The sequence below is a fragment of the Uloborus diversus genome, chromosome 1 (genome assembly GCF_026930045.1).
Source record: "Uloborus diversus isolate 005 chromosome 1, Udiv.v.3.1, whole genome shotgun sequence".
Taxonomy (NCBI): Eukaryota; Metazoa; Arthropoda; class Arachnida; order Araneae; family Uloboridae; genus Uloborus; species Uloborus diversus.
The window spans coordinates 115,905,987-115,927,407 of NC_072731.1; positions in this window are offsets into that span (position 1 = coordinate 115,905,987).

Genomic DNA, 21,421 nt, shown 5'->3' on the forward strand with positions numbered 1-21,421 from the left:
GCGGAAGTCTGAAGTTTGGGAGTTTCTGTTTTAAAGTATTATTTTTAATGACATATATGAGGTATCACGTGCAGGACAAAATGACCGTTTTCCGTGAAGTGGCCCTGATCAGACTACCATCTCAGTGGTTTAGCCAGGGGAGAGAGGGGGCAACCCTCGAGAGCCCTTCACTTCAACACATATTGTCAATCCTAATACGGTTGTTTAAATGTAGAAGGGTGGACATGACCGAAAACACTATCTAGAAGGTAATTTTTTGCTGCGCTATTGTACGTTTTGCGTTATTCAGCTAGTTAAAACGCTTCTAAATACTTTAGAAATTCTACTGTTTTCCCTTCGCGAAAAAACTGATGAAGACGTTACAAACTAGGGCAATTCATACTAGAAATTTAGTAGACATATTATTTATCGAAAATGATTTTGAAAGGGAAACTTTTTTGCCATGTGTCAACTCTTTTAGCACCCGGAAAAAAATGGAATTCATTTTCTAAAATAATTAAACTTTCCGAAAATGTTCTATTAAGAACAACGTCTCCTTTATTTAGAATTTTTCCGTACTTTCCCTCATTTTTAGTGGTTTCATCAACATAGTATAACTTCATTTCTGTTGGATCAAAAAATGTTATTTGTTTGTAATGTCAGAATGCTGAGAATTTAGAGTCATTATCATTATAACAGCCGATGATCGAGTAACGCGCGAGTTTCAACGATGAAACTCGCGCACGGCATGATTATTTGATAATATGTTTTGGTAATGATTAACATGCAGAGAAAGATTTTATTGTGACAACGCTGAACTCGATCCGGCAACTTAACTGTTTTACTGGTAAAACTGTGTCATTTCAGGGGAATGAAGGAACGAAAAAATGGTCAGCAATAACCGCTACCTACTGGAGTTGAGCGTTAATCCACTTCAGTTAGGGCTCAAATTTCAACTATCAAACCATCACCAAACAAGCAATTTCTTCGTTCAAATGTAGAGGTAATTTTCACCCGTCATACCTTGACGAGCGACTTTCTAGTTTTCAAATATTTTCTGCTAACGACGTTTTTCAAGCCTGAAGAAGTGGGTGAAGTTTTGAAGTTTTCTTTTAGGTCTTAAAGAATCGAAAAATAAAATCAGAAGGGTTCTTTCAACGAATACACCCAATCTAAATTATGTGACAGATTGTAAAGTGGTTATAACAGAAAATGAGTTAGATGATGATTATAATCATGAAATTCCTTAAACATCAACGCTGAAAGAGCACATATTAGTGTGGGCGGAAAGAGGGGGGAGGAAGAGAAAGGTTTGACGTGAAAAGGGAGGAGAGAAAGGAAAGACGTGAAAAAACACGTTTTGTGATTCTTCCCATTTTTAGAACAAATAGGTGTGAGCTTATGAGTGTTTTATAATGATAATTTTTATCAGATAGTATAGCCGATTTTTTTTCTAGTTCCTTGTAAACCCAAAACACGTGCCCGTAATGTTTCCCAAATTTATGCTTTTGCACGTTGCTCTTAATATATTTACTTTTTTAGCGTAATTATATAATTTTTTTTTTCGCATACAATTCCTTCTTTGAGAAAAGAATTTGATGCGTTAAAAATGATAAAAATACTCTTTTTAAATAAGGCAAAGAGAAATTTTATAAGTCATTATTTATGTTCAGAAAGTGATTATATAAGTGATAAATACAAAACATAAAATGAAATAAGATTTTCTGTTCTTAAATACTGATCGCTGTGAATGATTGATAAAAGATAAATAAAAAAGTTAGTAACTTAAACGACAGCACATTTATCAGGTCAGTATTTGTTCCGTACAAATTTAACCTTTTCTCCCATCTAACCGTATTTATTTTCTGTCCATTGAATGACATTAAATCAATGTTTTTGAAAACTCGTGGATTATTTCAGAGACAAAATTAATTAAGACTTCATCGTAAATCCGAACGATAAGGAATACAAAAATTTTCGGGATCTGTGCGTAAACTTTTGTTAGGGCTCATTCTCTGAGAGTTTTCCATAATTTGGCAGAAATGGGATTAATATTGAAAAGTGCTACTTAGTTTATAAATATACAGCTAAATGTTTAATATTTTTTAATATATATATATATATATATATATATATATATATATATATATATATATATATATATATATATATATATATATATATATATATATATATATATATATACATATACATATATATAAATATAAATATAAATAGAACTTGAAACGAACGAAAGATCAATCTAAACAAGGCGCAAACTGCAGCACTTAGAATTATATCAAGTATTTAAGATTTAAAAGAGCTGAAAAAAGTAGGTATGTAAACGAATAAAGGATCACAAACAAACAAACATTATAAGAACAAACAAGCTGCTTCTTCGTCAGTGGGTGGGAGCAGCATACCCTAAGCAGAGCCTGACAGGTTTCGGAACGCGTCGCGAGTCAGCAAGTAAACCAGCAATATCATTATAAACCAAAGGTTGCAATAGATCATTATAAACCCATGGTTGCACCCAATAGGGCAACCATGGGTTTATAATGTTTCAAAGCAAGTTGCGATTCAGCAAGTTGCTTTGTAACATTTTATTCAAATGATGCTATTTTTACGTTAATTCCATTTAAATTGATATCATCTTGTCTTTTTTCAAATTGTATTATGAATTGTTTTAAAGAACATTTGTTCTATATTTTTACAGCAACTTTTACATTATACTTTAATAACTATTAGTTTTGTATCTATTGCAACCTTTGGTTATATATATATATATATATATATATATATATATATTCATTTATTTTTTTGAGAAAAGTGATGAAAATAAATAATAGACATAAGCAATTCTAGCGAACGACCAAGGAAATTTTGACATCAAATGTCGATGACATGGGTGAATTCCAATAAGGCAGTGCGCTTCCAAGGAATAAATGAAAAATAAATAAATAAGTACCTTAGTGCATCAATAGTAGGACCAAAACAAAGCTAAAGAAGCAAATTTGCAAAAAAATACCGACATGTGTTTCGGGGCTTCAAGGTATTTTTTTTTCAATGCAGAAAGGTGTCAGCCCTACTATTCTAATGCGCCTGAATACTTGCAAAAAAAAAAAAAAACACTACTAAGATTTTTTAAATTATTTTTGTAGAAATGGGAACACACCTTTTGCAACAATACATCTGACATTGATATTGACAGAACTGCTTTTTATTTCTTCTGGGTGGAAATCGAAATTTATTAAATTGCAAATTTTCTTTTGCATAATTCAATTAATTATTACTGGAGTCGTAAACAATTTCAAAGTTTGATAATGTTTAAAAAAAAACTACACTTAAATTAAAAAGATAACTTAATATTCATGCTATTTTGTCTTAAGTAATAAGAAACATAAGTAATTTGTCTCAAACGGACCTGGAAATTTGATATGAAAGAGCAGTGACGCGGGGCGAATGCCAATAAGGTAGTGCTAATAAGGACGTCCACTTGGAGGGGGGAGGCTGTGAATCTGTGATAGTTTGTGACAATGGGGAGGGAAAGGGTTACAAAAAGTGCCATGAAATACAATTTCTTATTGTAATATATTTATGTAATGAAACGTGACATGTAACAAGGGAAGGGGAGGGAGTAAAGTGAAGTAGTTTGTGAAATGGGAGGGGGGGAGGGAAGTGGATCAAATATGTTGGAAAAAATGTGACATCATTTATGGACAGCCTTAGAACATAAATGAGAAAATCTTTTGCGGACCTTAGAGAGATTAATGCGGTTTCATAAAATTTTTATGCCTCATCTGTTTCCGTTCTTTTTGGGGAGGCTAATTACCGTATATTGAGAGAGTCCCGAAAGCCATACATTTCCTCTTGCTCCATAAAATCAATGTGAAAAATTATCCATAACGTTATTTATGTTGCAAAACGAATATTGTGGTATTAACACTAATCTGATTGCACTGAACGTATGAGTAATAAAACACCATTTTTAACTTCCTCTCTGATTATTTACATCATTGTACATTTAGTTAGCCGCGAAATGTTATACTTTTTGAAGAAAATCAAACAAGTCGTTAATGAGTTGCATGATTTACTGATATTGACGCTTACTTTATTTCGCTTTTAATAGTTATTTATTTCTAAAATGTAATTAAAAGATTAAATAGGTCGTTTCCTCCATCTCTACAGGCGATGTTAATGGACCGTTTTGAAATATGCAGTGCTATTAATAAAACGGATCGTTTGTGAAGTCTTTTTCTCTCCAGGTCGTGTTTTCTGCAACAATGGTTAGTTAGTATAATAACATATAAGCTACACCTCAATCCTGCTTTCAATTTTAGCTACAGGCAGCATTTTGTGTTTATTGACTGGAGCGTCAATTCCTTGCGATACAAGTTCAATTCAAACATTTCATCGTCGAGTTTTAATAAATAGTGTGAATGCATAATACACAACACCTTTACTTTTTGTTTTCAAGAAAAGAGGCAAGTTTCTCAAGAAACAAATAAGTTGCATGAATAATTACAAAATAAATGAATTAATGACTAAAACAAAGTAAAGTAAAAAAAAAAAGTGAATTTCTTCCCAGAAAATTGAAAGTTTTCACATTCAAGAATTGTAACCAGGTGTTCAATCTGTGTTTTTAAAATTTAATTTCGCAGAAATTTCATTTTAGCATTTGAAATTTTTTATTCATATAATATATCACGATGTTAGTGTTTGAACTCCTCCGAAACGGCTGGACCGTTTTTTATGAAATTTTTTATGTGTATTGGAAAGTATGAGAATTGGTCGTAAAGTATATTTCAAACCGCTAGGCAATCAGAGTGTCCCCATCCAGAACATATTTTTTTTTTGAAAATCATTATAAAAACCATTGTTGAAATTCATTGTAAAAACCATTGTTGAAAGTCATTGTAAAAACCATTGCTGAAAATCATTGTAAAAGCTAGTGTTGAAAATCATTGTAAAAGTCTTGCTTAAGTTAATTACAAATATTTTATTTGCAGGCAAACAGTAAATGTTAGCAAAACATTTTTAATCAAAGAGAGTTTTCCGACGTTTTGCCGGAGCGTCGTGTCATTTTGAAATTTTATTCTGCATTAGTTTTGTAGCACAAAGCACTGAGGGGCAAGTTGTGAACGATACAAGCATTTTGTCCATTTGTGTGTGTGTGTGTGTATTACTGTATTGAGAAAATGAATGGTTGGTGTTTTTTGTTTTTTATCGGGAGATCATTGTCGATTCCTCTTTCTGTCAAAGATCTCATCCCCACAAACTTACAATACATTCGTTATTTTTTAATTAACAACTAAAATATTAACTAGAAGATATTTATGTGTCAAAACAACGTTTGCTGGATCAGCTAGTACCAAATATAATACAAAAAAAAAAAAAAAAACACTAAAGAGCGAAGGTGTGGCATTTCGGGATATGTTCGCCAGCAGTGAGCGTATGTTAAGTTGATCAGTTTTTTCATAAAATATACATACTTAGTGGCAGACTGCTGTGGGCAGGTAAACGGCAGTATCTGCAGAAATAAGTCGTCGAGATAGTCGAAGAAACGCGTTTTGGATTCAATACTAACAATTGAGAAATGTTGGAAATGGATGCTTTTTTCGAGCTTTTTTTTTTTCAGCGGAAGTCAAATAAACAAGCTTGTAAAAAAAACTAACGTACTATAGATGAAAAAAATTGCAGTTACTGCCCTTTACCTTACTTACGACAACAGAGTCCGCTGTGCTTGTTATCGCTTTCCAGCACCTTGAATTGCTTAGCGATTCTCCTTTGGTAGACTTACCAAGCTAAATTCAGAACTTTATGTGCTCTCCACTATGACATATCAATGCGTGAATGAAGTAAATGTGCTGTTGTGCTTCATGAAAAGTAAAAGTAGATATATAATATTTTAGTGTCTTATACAATGTATAAGAACGTACACGGGGTGAATTTGACCTAATGTGCGAAATGAAAGGAGGTGGTAGAGGAACCCAAGTGAAGCATAGAAGCACCTATTATCCAATCCGTAGCCATTACAAAGAAATACAGAGGAATACAGAGGAGGTAGATAGAAGGAAAATGAGCCAAAAAACAAATTTCTGAGAAAAAGACCGATTTCTGAAATTTCTAGAAAAACCAACACATAAATTAAATAAATATTTGGAAAGAGCAGAAAAAATCATATGAAATGACACGTTTTTTCATCAAGATATTTAAATTTTTTCAGCGAGCTACAAGCTATAAAACATTCGAAATACTCAAAGTTGAATTGGCAGCAAAATATGTAAACGGCATTTTTAAAAACAATCATTTGCACTACAGTCGGTCAAATCTACCAAAAACTTGCCCACCCCACTAGCTTTCAATGATATCACAACAAATCATATTGGTGATCAAGTTCAGCAGAAATTAAGTTTTTTGTTTGAAACATTAAAATCAGGATTTGTCAAAAAGGGGACTAGTAAACGTGTCACAGCCCTTTAAGTAAAAGCTAAATCTGTAAATTTCTACCTCTATATCTTTTTTGAACAAAACACAGTTTTATACATAATTATGATAAGATTAATATGTTTTTGCTGTACTGTTTGTTAAAATATGACTGGGCGTAGGGGAACTCTGCTCGCCAACTAGGTGAGTCTAGGTGAGTTTTTCAGGTTTTGTTTCAGTTTTTGTTTGCAAAAACTATTTAATTTCGCTTGAAACTATTCATTGATGAATTAAAGAACATAAAATTGCTTTTAAAAAGCTACTTTTTTACTTTTATTATAGCTGTAGGAGGAGCGGAGATATCCAATTTCAAAATTCTTGAATGTTGATCCAGATTCCGAGCTAAAACGAAAAGTGGCGAAAGTCTTTCGCGCAAACCAGCAAAAAAAAAAAAAAAAAAAAAAAAAACACCGAGGGGGGGGGGGGGGGGGGGGTAGGAAGTTTATTTTTCGAAAACTTAGGAATACCGTTCGATTCGGAGTTAATGAATTACAACATTTTAAAACTTGTGTGGTAGATTACGGTAACGTCGTCGTGGCGAGTTTTTTAAATCTCATCCATTCAAATAGTTCCATTAAAATATGGAAATTCCGACACAGAAATAAACTGAACTACAAAGAACCACTAAAAGTTCAATTAAATTTAAAAAATGATCCACTGAATAAATAAACGACAAAATTACGTCAAAAGCTCTATTAAAGGAGTTGTAATACATTGTATTATATAGGAGAGGCGAGGAGTGGATTGATAAAAGTTAAGAATGAGAATGATGCTATGTACTGGATAGTTATGCAATTTAAATAGCGTGATTCAGTCATAAAGATCATTTGAGTTGAAATCATGGGCAGAAAGCATAAATCGTCATCATTATCATCACCATCAACTATATTATTATCCCACTACTGGATAAAAGTTTTTACGAACGACTCGATAACCTCTTTTTTTTCGAATCCGTTCGAGGGAAGTGTTCGGCAGATTATTTCGAACTGCCAGAGACTTATTGCTCCCAAAGTTTTACTCCACTCTGTCAGTGTCAAGAAGTGTAAAGTAAAAGAGGGTACTTTCCGCAAAGTCAGCCACAATGAGTCTGTATTCATTCTCCTATCTCCCTCCCTTTTCCTCTCCAGCTCATTCCTCTTCCGAAGGAATCCCTCCCTTTCCCGCTCATGCATGACAGAGCACCCTTCTAGGTGTCAAGATACGATTCCATGGAGTTTCGTGCCAAGATCAAGTTTTTCTCCTCTCTATGGTATCAGGAAATTTCAAACTGTTCTCTTCACAACGTTAAATAAACAGCGCTGGAGTTTGTGCTTCTTTGTTTTGCGCTTTTTGAAGAAGCCTGTTGAAATTCGAGTGGGGAGTTAAAATGGTGTACGCAACAATGGATACCATGATCCCATCGTCGAGCGAGACTATTGTACGAAAGAAAACTTTTAGATGGATCTTTATAGTTTAAAAAGACTAAAGTGATAAGAACGGCGGGTTTAGGTGTGACTTATGATGCACCCAACCAAAGAAACTCTTAAAAGTTTTCTTAATTAAGAGATATCGGTAATTAAAAGCTAAAACGCTGCAATAAGGATGGAAAGCGTAGGAAACCTCCTGCTACAATGCCTTATGCTGTTACACAGAGGGCATTTCTTTCTTTCATCAAAATAAAAAAGAAAGATCCTGTAAATAAATTAATAGTATATCATGCAAAAAAGGGAGAAAACTGACTTTGATTATGAATCTTTTTTTGTTTCTTAAAGCATTCGTATATAGCTTTTCAATTTTTATGAAGATTTTAGGAATTGTGATACAATTTAGGTATAAGAGTTTTTAAAAAAAAAAAAAAATACGTATTTATTTGGTACAAGCTGTTACGTTTGAAAAAATGAAGTTCATAATGAATCATCTACTTTATCTACTTTATAACTAACTAGTTCGTACACCCATCTTTGTTCGGTTTTTAAATGCAAAATGTAAATTCGAAGAGAGGAACAAATCTCTATACAATATAAAAGGGATAACATTTGCAACCACCAAACAGCCAATCAAAAGTAACTGGCTACACACATCTCCTAAAAAGTTACAACTCAATCTAACATGGTTTTCATTACGAAAATCCAATGGTGGTTTCGCAGCACCCAATGAAATATTTAGAACGTCATGATGCAGATAAATTGGGCTGAATTTCATAATTGTTGTTTGGTAACTTTCTATTTTAATCTATAATGCGCTCTATATCTAACATTAATAATCCACAATCTATGATAAGTGTTCCAACAAAGCACTTCTTTATATTCTCGCCCTAGAAACTTGAACTATGAAACCTTTGAAGTCATGAGACCAACAAGAACAATTCATATCGGATTGTCAGCGGGCGCTCCATTCAAGTAAAGAAAATAGGTCTTATTTCACAAAGGCCATGAAAAGGCGCATAGAAAGAAAGGTCACCCAGTTGGTAAGGTTTCTGTCTTGAACATCCTTTGTTTGCCTTCCAAAGGTTGTATCGCTATTTTTCTGAAAGAGCTGGAAAACGGAATTAAAAGTAAGAGTTCTTTTTTCTTTCGTTCTTCTTTAAATTCTTGAGTAATAGGAGTCCAATCTTTGTTTTCTTCGGACGATAACTTTACGTAACTTAGTAAAATTACGCAATGGATAGCAGTAATGATACTTTTTGGTGTGATTGCACCTTTTTACTTTTCACTCCAGGGTTCCACGTACCTACCACTATTTTTGGTTTAACCAGTTTGGATGGGACCCTGAAGACAGCTACGATTTTTTGGTCCGAACCAGAAACCGAGCAATCCCTGGTCCAGCACCTCCAGAGGTATCGTTTCACTTGGAGGACTTTGTGACCACGAGCATATTTAACGTCCTCCAGTCACCATAATGAAGACGGTGGATCTTCGACCGGCTAGTATAGAACCCGGGACCCTCCGGTCACGAGTTCAATGCCTTACCGATCAGGCCACCACGGCCGATGTGATTGCACCGGCACATGTAGGATACCTTACATTAAATTTCTCCTTGAGTTTTTATATTTATAAATTATCTAGAACTAATATTTGAAAGTTTATTGACCTATTGAAAGTACGTCACGTTTGCAATAAAACAAGCAAATATTTTTTTCCACCCCCCCCCCAAAAAAAAAAAAACCATGTTATAATATGTGTAAATCAACTATCTGAAGCAAAATGCAAGATTATATTTAGCAGTCACGTTGACAGGATTCTGTTTCGGGAAAGGTCCAAGTGCTTTCATTAAAACGACTATCACATTAGTGATTTTTCATTCAATATGTTGGGCAATTATAGGAAAATGACAACTTTTATGAAAAAATATATTGTTCAAACTAATTTTATTAGAGTGCTTTTAAAAACTATTTCACTCATTATACTTTTCAATCAGTAACTTTATACGAGCCAAATGCAGTAAAATATTTGTTTTATTGAAAATATTGTTACTTTTATTACAATAAATGGCCTTATTGTCTTTCTGTCAAAATCATTCCGTCACGCTACAAAGCTTTAAATAATTCAATCCAAAGCGTAAAAAATAGCTCAAATTAGCAATTTTTTATCGTAATTTTTGTATTTTAAAAATACTCATCAGTTGAAAAAATGTATTTATACAGAATTCAAGGAAATTTCGTTTTGTACTTAGAAGCTTGAAAGCTTGTTTGACAAAATGTCATTTCGTCAGGAGCAAAAAATATCTCAAAAGTTGAAAAATAAAACAATTTAAAATAATCCTTCTGCATTGGTTTTTCTATTTTTATTATTACTGATGAAATTCAAAGAAAAAAAATGTTAATTTTAATGAAAATAATTTCACTGTAATCACTTACACTTTTGTTTTTCACCAAAACCGCCATTCCTTCACACATGGAATTGCTCTGTTTTCAGTAAATAAACATTATTACCGATGATGCTAATCATTGGTAATTCTTAATTATTAATCAAAATCAGTTATGCAAGTATTGGGGAGAGTCTAGAAGTATGAAATGGAGGGAAGAATGTGACAACTACATTTATGCCGAAAGAAAATATTTCAGACTCTTTCTGGATTTCAATAAGGAACATCTACTGGACAAGAAATAATTTTTTACGTCAATTAAAGTTTATTCCAATCATTATTGGTCACCCATCATATCAATTGTCTAGAGCAATATTAAGACTTCTAAATCCAGGAATAACATTGAGATTTCCTACTGTTAATTTTACAGAATACATTCAAAGTATATTTTAGTATACATTCAGGCAACTGGAACACTTATAGTGTTCCGAATGTGTACCGATTATTTGCAGTGTGTTCATATTGTTCTATTTTCGAGGCGGTAGCTTCGTTTGCTTGCCTGTCTTTGAGTGATGAAAAGGAGAATTGATGCCCAATCCTTAAAACCCCGGGAGACAGAGGATTCCTGTCAATGGCACCTACAGGGTACAAACGGCTCCCGATCTCACTATACGGATCGTTTATGATCCTTATTTGGCGACCGTCAGCAGTGCCTAAAGGCCCTCCTTTGTACGCTTCTATTGAAGTCTTGTCTTCTCCTTCGTCCGGATCCATCTCCTTTATAGCATTGCAGAATCTCAGCTAACAAGTTTTCACTTGCAGCAAGGTAAGATTACACGATTACAAGACGAAATTACGATTATTGAAATTTAGATTACAGTTACGATTACGCAAGAAACAGCTGATTAAAATTACGATTACACAAATTGTAATCGATTACTCAGATTACGATTACGTAATCGCCTGATACTCCAAGCCTGATATATATATATATATATATATATATATATATATATATATATATATATATATATATATATATATATATATATATATATATATATCAGCTTTATTTCCACTTGATATTGTTCGAAGAGAATTCCCTTCGAGAGAGGCAACTTTCTTCCCGAGATCGGCGGGAGAAGTAATTAGTTCCCGATCGCTTTTGTCAGCCGATGCCAGCTGCATTTGAAAGTTCACTCCGAGCAGGGGTCGATCCGCGGCATCTGCTTCTTCCCTCCAAGAGACCGACTTATTTTCCAGCTAATTAATTTTCGGCACTTAGTTAACTCCATCAATCAGTTCTCTAATGACGCCCTAACTCCATAGCGGCTCCAAAAATATTCGAAAAAGGAATTCGAATGGGGATGCGAGCTGTATCGGGAATGCGCAGGAGGCATCCTAAATTGCTTTTGTTCTTCCCAGAAAGGAAGCTACAGATTATATCTATTGGGACCAAACTTTCGGCAGTTCTTTCGTTGCTCCAATATCGGAAATAATTTAACCTCGAAAATGTCAACTCGCGTATTTGTTCTTCACTGATTCTTACTCAAGCCTTTTAAATGGTTCCATACCTATTCATTGCGCGCAGCTTGAATGCGGCGTTGAAACAAAGTAGCCGCTCATCGATTCGATATCATTTAAATTCATCGAGCGTCATCGACACTAATTCATTCCTCATCGATTCATGATCATTTCAATTTATCGTGTTACATTTCATTGCAACATTGTAACAAATTCGTCATCCATCAATTCATTGTGGTTTCAATTCCTCGCAATATTAACGCAAATTCATCGCTCATCAATTCATTGCAGTTTCGATTAATCCAGCTTTATTCACGCATGATACAAATTGAGTGAAAATTGCATGACAGGATTTACGCAAATTCATCGCTAATTGATTCTTAGTGGTTTCTTATCATTGCTTGTCAATTCATCATATAAACTTGACACATATTCTTCCCGTTGCTTTAGTTCATCAAATCATTGTTCATCACTCAAGTGTTTATTTTGATTTTACTGTATCGAGCATAACTTTGCCACAATGTAGACTCAAATTAGTCACAATTTCGCGAAATCTTATATAGTCGTGATTAATTTTTTTTTTTTTTTTTCGTTCTTTGAAAGCATTATCAAACCTATTTCGATCGTTATACGTGTGGGAATATCTCTAAATATGTGTTAGTTTGCACTCCGATTTTTCAATTTTTCACAAAGGGTGCAATTTTACCTCTTGTACAAAGGCAATTATTTTTTGTTTAACTGCACATAATTTCTTCACTTCTTTTAGATATTGAGAGTTAAATTTGTTAATTTTATAAGATTCATTAATGCATTTTTTTCCCTTATTTTTCTGTGAATTAGTTTCGCAAATCAATTGATTAACTAATTTTTCAATAATATTGTAATCTAAAATGAAAAAAACAACAAACAATGCAGCTAAAGTGTTCAAAAATCTTGAAATACTCATCAATAAATTTTCCTAGTAAATTTCAACTAAAGCTATGGAATAAACCATTCCACATTGAAAAAATCAACCATCAAAAATCAAAACTCTTAAATTTTAGAAAAAAATGCACTTTTATCATTTTATTCTCAGTAAATTTTTACCATTGGCGTGTTTATTACTCTTGAGCTGGATGGTAATGACATGGATTGTAATGATATTTTAACTCGTTTCACCTAACAAGACATAAAATAGGGGCATCTTCGTTAAAACTTTACATTATTCGAACAAAAATTCAATGAATGTAAACATGAAAACAACAAAACTCCACAACAACGTCCTAAGCAACTCATGAGTATGGATGGCAATAACAGACGTAATTTTTTTTCTAATTACTTTGACATTGAATGCATTTAATTGGGAAACTTGGAAATTTTTACACTAAGATCTTATTTTATCAACATCATTTATTGTTGCTACTAAAATTAATTTATTTGAGTTCCCAATTGTGCCTAGTGGTCATGAAAGCCTGTAAAACTGCTGGACAGTGATGACGCAAAATGCTGCGACGTTTTAACTAAGCAGAAACATATTGGGGTATGCAATCAATTAAAAAATACAAACACGATTTCAGTTCAGCATACCTGAAGTATTGTAGAAATCTTTTTTAAAGATATATTTTAGTTTTCTTGCTATCTTGGCAGACTATTTCACACTTGGGACATTATTAGTATAACGCCTCCAATTAAATAAGTATTATTTAGCACTGTTATCATGTTCTTTAGCAGTAAATAAATAATTATAAAAAATAATTGGAAAACGAATTTCGAAGGTTGCTACGATCCTGGGACACGTAATTGCACTTTTGTAGAGAATTGACCATGGGTTGAGCTTGATTAGTTCCTATATTTATAATTATTTTCTTTTAATTCAAGAAAAATAAGAATTGTTATATGTTATGGTTATCCTATTAGACGAAAAACTTGAGAATTTACAGCCTTAACCATTTAATTCATGACAAATTTAGATTGCATTAAATTTATGTTCTACGATAATAAATGCAATTTTGATTGCTTATCTACTGAAGTTTAGTCGAAAATTGAATACTTGCCCTATTTCACAAAACGTGCAGATAAAGTGAATGTCGAGAAATAATAAAACCTCCCTGGACATATTTTTCTAAAAGTTATTATCGATACATGAAATTTTATTGTCTGACCACTGTGAGAAAAATGTTTAATTTTTAATTTAAAATGGAAAGAAAAATTAAATTCCAAAGTGGAAACAACAGATAGTAAGTTGTAAATAATTTTTCGATAATTTTGAAGTGCGATATGCACATTAAAATTATCGATATCGGAAAGTACATCTTGGATAGAGGGAAATAGATATTTTTATTCTTAAAAACTATTAATATAGTCGATGTTCATTATAACAATCCCTGTCCTCCGAACAAAACTTGTCACTACAGCTAAAAGTGGTTTTAACATAAATGCATAACATATTGCATGTCATTTATTCATTTTTTAAAATACTGGAATAACTTCTACAAATTTTGTTTCAATCAAACTAAAATCACTTATTCATTTCCAAATTAGTGCACCACATTACTCGGGGATGATACAATATGCCTGGTACAAGCCTAGGATATTACAAACTCGGTCACCGTTATTTGAAACACCTTTGCAATTTTGTTTTTCGAAGAAGTTTGACGCCTGCAATATCTACAAGACTTAATGAAATGTTCCTGGTGCCACAATTTTCCATCTTTAAAGAATTATTTTGTTCAGTATCATATTTTTTTCTCTTTCGGTAGGCGTCTTTCATTATTATTTTTTTCTCTAATTTGTAAATAACATTAATCTGCTAACTAAAAATTCTCAATAAGAAGTTTTTTTTTAAATTTATATTCCTTTAAGTACACAATTTTACTTTTTACAGAGTCTAAAAATCTTAAAAAAAAAAAAAAAAAACTCGTAATTAATACGTACATACTTATAAGAACAATAATAAGAAATTACCTAAAATATATTACATGAATAATATTGTAATTATCACTTAACGCACTAAAGGAAAATCTACTTAAAATTCAATAAAATGCAAAAATACACTGTTATCCTGTCCGTCCCTTCAAAGTTTTCCTCGGGAAAAGGTAAAAGTGGTTTATAAAACCAATTTACATCGGGGGGCACGGCAGTGCACCCGCCAAGTCGAGCGCGAAGCAAACACTGCCGTACCATCCTTTACTGGAACCATTTCGCCGCATTTTCAAGCCCCTATTTGAGAACCTTCTGATGAGACCAGAACGCAGAAATTTTCGTCATCCAATAAGCTATAATCACATACTTAAAATCCGAAATTTCAAGTCTGTAGGTCATTTAGTTCCGAAGTTAAGCGAAAGCAAAGTTTCGCATTTATGACACTCACTCACTCACTCACTCATGATCATCAAAATAGAACTAGTACTTCCCATAAACTCAGAGAGGTGAAATTTGGTACAGAATTAGGGTTTAATGGCCACATAAAGGGAAAACTATAAAAACTAGGCCACTCGAAGGTCTGGAGTGACCCTGATTAGAAAACACAAGAGCCCAACCAAACTATTAGAGATCGACATACCGCCTTTACAAAAAATATTCAACTTGGTGAGCCGCTTCATTTGATGTCAAAAATCGAATGTCTGAAGTATCTAATGAAGAACCCTCAGCTGGTCTCAGCTGTATTAGAGATATGGTAATGCCCCCTTCTACTATTCGTACATAAAAAACCGATTGTCATTGCAAAAGTCCAGCGTAGTGGGACACATCTTCTAATTTAATTTAGCCTAACTTTAGTCTATTCGAATATTACACAAATTAAAGGTTTTTACTAAAAGAAGTGAAATCCCACCAAAAACATTCTGTAAAAAACTAGCCAAGTCTCGATGGAGCAGCTTGTTTATGTCTAAAAAGTAATGAAATCTAGACAAAGTCATGGCAAGTCGAAGGTTCCTTACTGCGATTTCTTTATTGTTATAGTTAATGTTGTGTGACTTGGCCGTTAGAGGGTACACAAGGGTACAAAACCAGGTGCTGCATGACACGATTGCACCAATCTGTCGCCAGAACTGCTACCCATTGACGATGGAAAATTGCCACTTGGAAAACGTGTAAACAAAATTGACTTGTACCCACTAACGTATAAAGAATGTTTAACGGTCAAGTCACACAACATTAACTATAACAATAAAGAAATCGCAGTAAGGAACCTTCGACTTGTCATGACTTTGTCTAGATTTCATTACTTTTTAGAGATAAACAAGCAGCTCCATCGAGACTTGGCTAGTTTTTTACAGAATGTTTTTGGTGGGATTATATTTACAAAAAAGAAAAAGAAAAAAAAAGAAAATTAATTTGAGATCTGAAATTTTGAATTCAAATTATGTTTTTCGCAATCACGAACTGAGACAGGACCCTACTCATTGGATTTATTGTTTCTAGAAACGGCTCCTGTCCCCCCTCCCCCCAAGTCTGCCTCTCCTCCTGGGCGGTTACTTGTGCATAGTTGTGTGTGTGCGTAGACCTGTGTATATGTACGTAGATGTGTGTGAGTGTATGTGTGTGAAGTCGTGTGTGTGTATGTGTGTGTGTGTGAACGTGCGTGTGTGTAGGACATGGACGCCTCCGACCAAGAGAAGCGGATAGCTCAAAACCGGAGCAGCCGCGCCGCGCCGCGTCGCGCCGCCAGCAGGGGACGGTGGGCGGTGGTGCTGCAGCGGCTTCTGGTCCAAGTTGAAAAAGGCACGGACACCAAAAACGGTCAAATGAGAACAATAAGCAATCGTGATTGCTCAAAAAAATACATTACAAAAAAAAAAAAAAAGTTTCGGTTGACGGCGTTCCCCCGCGTCCCCCCCCCTAACATACTACACTTTAGCAAATACATGTAAATACTATTTTAAATACCGGGAGGGTCAACTGCCACCTCCTGACCCCAGTAAGAGGTGTGCCTGCTTTCATCACTAATAATAAGATAAAACTTAAGTTTAATCTTGTTTTAAATTTGTCATTTCTCTGGAAAAACTTTCCTCTTGATAAGCTTGATAGTGGTTCTTAACTTTGATATACGCAAGTAAAGCAGAGGTGCGCATTTCCTCCAAGAGCGATAGTGCCCCCTCCCCCCAATAACTGGAAGGGTCCCACAAAAAAGTCAGCCCCCAGACGAGAGAAAATACCCCTAAAAATTTTAATGGAGTAGTCTGTGCCACGACTCCCCCCCCCCTGCAGATGTTGAATTCGCATAGTACATGCTATTTCCAAACGAAACTCGCCAAATTTGGCGACTTAACTTAAAATTTCGGTAGATTTTAAGACCTCATATTTCGATTACGGGGCACGAGGGCCCATAATATTTGTGCCACTATCATACTTTACGATGCTCTTCCAAATGCTACCAGTTTGGATTTTTTTCGAATTTCCTTGATCGTGAGGTTTTCTGGTAAGGATAATTATGCAAGTAAGTTATAAGATAATCACTTATTTCACGCACATTATCCTTAGCATCCTGCATGTTACAAATAATTGTTGCGGAGGAATAAAACCTATGTGCAATTCCTTGGAAATGATTTCCTTGCTCCCCCATCTCAAAGATCTCGCTTTAAAGGAAAAAAAAAAGCACCATTTTTTCTGTAAATATACGAGTATCTCTCTTGACTCGCATCCCAAAGAGTCTTCTCATTTTAAAGGAAAAAAGAAAGCACTATTTTTTTTGTAAATATATCTCTCTTACAGCAGTTGGTTACTACACGGAAAGCATGCAAGCAGTCGTCTCTAAATGAGCTTCTAAGGATAATTGTAAATTAAAGTATACTCACTTATTACACGCACATTAACCTTAGCAACGTCGTTCAGAATTAATTTATTTCGTTTTAAATTTATTGAGCAGCAGTTTGTCACAGTATTAGTACAAATGCATTGTAACTATAAGTTATGGCACAATGAATATCTCAGATTCTTCAGTAACTCAATTATACACATAAATGAAGCTATACTCTTGAATGAAAACTGTTCAACACTGAAAGTAGTACTGGCTTATATTACTGTAATGAGCTAATGAGCAGCTTATATGCACAAAATATTCTTCTGTTGGAGGCTAGTCCACCGTACTCCTACAGAGCTTAAACTTCTTTCCCAAGAAAAAGATATTTAAAGTACTATCAAGATAAAGTAAGACAAACAACGTTAGAAAAAGCACAAAAAATTGCCAATTACAGCAGACACGTGTTTCGGCGTTACAGGGAACGCCTTTTTCAATGCAGAAAATGATGAGCTTATGGATGAAAAGACATCCGTCGGATGTCTTTTCATGAATAAACTAGTTTTATTAGTTTTAAAGTATTAAAACTAATAAAACTAGTTTATTCATGAACAATTCTTCAGTTTTTCTAACAGTTGAATTTTTCAGAAAAACTACTTACGGCAGGCGCTGATTTTTTACAATATAAAATTTTGTTTGTTATCTACCGAAAAATGCTGGTAGTATATATTAGGGTCTGGTGGGGGAAAGTGGTCAATGGGGTAAAGTGGTCATTCGTCAAATAAATGGCTATAGCTTGGAAATAAATGTTCGAATGAATGTGAAAATTTTATTATAAAATAGGGCAGTTAGAAACTACATTTTGAGTACAAAATTTTACAATTGCCAAAATTTTATTTGGTTAAAAAAAATATGTGAATATGAAAAGTTTTTAAATCTAAACACCTCTTTTAACTTCCTTGGGAAATTTTGTTTGTTAGAATTATGAACAGATTGACTGCATAGGAAGCTTCCCTCATGTCTCAAGAACTCTTACTCATTAGCAGTTAGCTGAATCTATTTTAGATAAGTTTTTAGAACAATTTAAGTAAGATGGGGTAAAGTGATCATAATATTAGGCTTAACAAGTATTGTTCTTCTAATGTCACTTAATCGTTAAGTATAAGGCAGATACAAATTAAATATTACGTTCACTTAATATGTATTGTTTTTACAGTAAATGGGGTTAAATATACGAGTATATGCGTATGCATACGCATATGCTCGTGTAAGCACGTATATAGACATATTCACATAAATGCACCAATAAATACGTATATGGGTATCTGCAAGTATTTTTAATCTATACAGATATACATTTGACTATACACGTATACACTCGCTTATACTCGTATATATATATATAAACACTTATATAAACACATATGCTCAGGTAGACACGTATATACGCATACGTACTCGAGTAGACACTTACATACAAGCATATGATATACAAGTATACAGGATAAGTTTAAACTTTTGGGCAAATTATTAAAAGGTGTTAGAGTGGAGGATAAGAAGTAAGAATCACATAAGGAACATATGGTCACAAACACAATACTGACGCGCTACATGCACGCAAAGCCAGAAACTGATGGATGCAAACAGGTCAAAAATTTATTACACAAAGACAGTTTTACACAACATTTTAGGTCTCAAGAAAATTTTAAAGCGATTGATGAAATCCGCAGCCTGCAGCTGTAATTCATGCGTCGAAATCACAAAGCACTCACTGTTGCAATAACGAGACTTTTGAAAAATTTTCATCAGTTGGTGCGCCTTTGTTGCGATGCTTGTATTAGAGCTACTACAGGCCGTAACTTTTAACAACTGCTCTAGATATTTCTTAAAAACTAAAATCTTGGGTAAATCATCTTTGTACAACAAATTTGTGATTTGTTTTGCATCTATTAGTTTCTGGCTTTGTGTGTATGTAGTGCGTCAGCGAACGTAAGTTCCTTATAATTCTTTGCTTCTTATCCTCCTCTTTCACACTCCTTAGATTTTTGCCCAGGAGCTTGGATTCACTCTGTAGGCACAAATGTATATAAGCTTGTATTCTCGTGTATACATACATGTACTCATGTATACACGTAAATGTACGTATATACGTCTATAAAGGTATATAATCGTGTTTGCACGTATACATACGTAAACTCGTGCTTCACAATGTGAGTAGACACGTAAAAACACGCACTGAATGTATCCACGAATTAACTCGTGTATACCCGTATATGTGTGTATGTACATTTATATATGCGTGTATACGTCTACTGTACACGTATATACTCATGTATGCTTGTATATACTCGAGATACAAGTGCATACACTCATATGATTTTCGTTTACACGCGTATATACTCGTACATACACGTGACACGTATATACTCGTGTAGACAAGTATACACTCCTGTAGGTAATCACGTATACATGCTTATATACTCGTGTATAAACGTATAGGCTAGAGTAGGCACGTGCATGCATGTATCTGATGCATACATGTATCTACTCATATATAAACATGTTTATTAATGTTTACACGACACGTATATACTCGTGTATACACACATTTGCTTGTGCATACACTTGTAACTATAAAAATAACCGAAATATACAAATATTAAGGTTGATTATAATGGTTTTGCATCTATTTTTAACTATGACCATTTTAACCCATGCAATGACCACTTTCCCCCACCCCATGGGGTAAAGTAGTCATAAATACAAAGGGAAAAGAAAGTGTTCTAACGCTACTTAAATCAGTATTTATTTTCCTAAAACTCAATTTACCGTGTTCTTTAATAATGCAATGTAAAATAAAAAGAAAAAAGTTTAAGTGTTTAAAGAATTTATTATATTTATTATTCACCTAAGTTGAAAACCTACGATTTTATGACCACTTTACCCCACCAGACCCTATTACATGAAAGACAGTAATTTTTCGTTAAAATAGCAGCTCTTTCGTTGGGGTTGTTTCCAGCAGTCAAAAGTACCTAGTCACTGAAGTTGAGAGAACGAGGGGGGGGGGAGGAAAAAGGAAAAAGAAAAAAAAAACCATGGAGCGAAGAAGATCTTTTACTTTCAAAACGAATTTCGAATTTTCAAACAAAGTGTGGTCTTTATGACATCACAAGTGATGAACTTTGCGTGCTGAATGATTACACTTGCTGTCTACCGCGTTTCCAGGTTATGATAATAGAGAAGCGAATTAAATATTGCACTCTACGCTTGCTATCAACCATATCGTTGCCATTACATATGAGTAAAGAAGCGAATTAAATATTGGGCTGTGCGCTAATTAGAGCCGCCGTATAGATAGTCCGGCGCATCAGCTTAAATTTAGCCATTTTGGATCGGATTTTTCATTGTTGCGCTGATAGGGTTAGCACATCAAAGTTTCGAATTCGGCCAAATTTAACGAAAATAATATTTTATTTAATAACAACTCAAAAATGAAATTGAACTGCGCACCGATTAAAATAAATATTAAAAAATACTAAACCTTGTTAACTTATTTAAAGAATCGTCAAATCCTATGTTTTTAAGCATACTCTTTCAGAAAAAAATACTTTTAAAATTTCGAAAACGACCCTATTATTAAAAGTTTCTAAAGTTCGTTGATGATGATTTTGATTTTCAAAAATTCCTCTTTTTCTGATTGTATTATTCTCTTATATTTTCAGGTGTTTGCTAATTTGGATTTTGAAGAGTATATGAATAGATATTTTGTGATCATTTGGCTAAAAGAGAAGGTTCTTCAATTAGTGGAGAAAAGAACTGAGAAAAAGGAAAGAAGTAAAACATGTTGGAAATTGCTTCATTTTCACACCACAGGGTTAACCTGTATCATTATTAAAATTATCTAGCGCTCCTAGGAGCCGTCAGCTTTTTGTA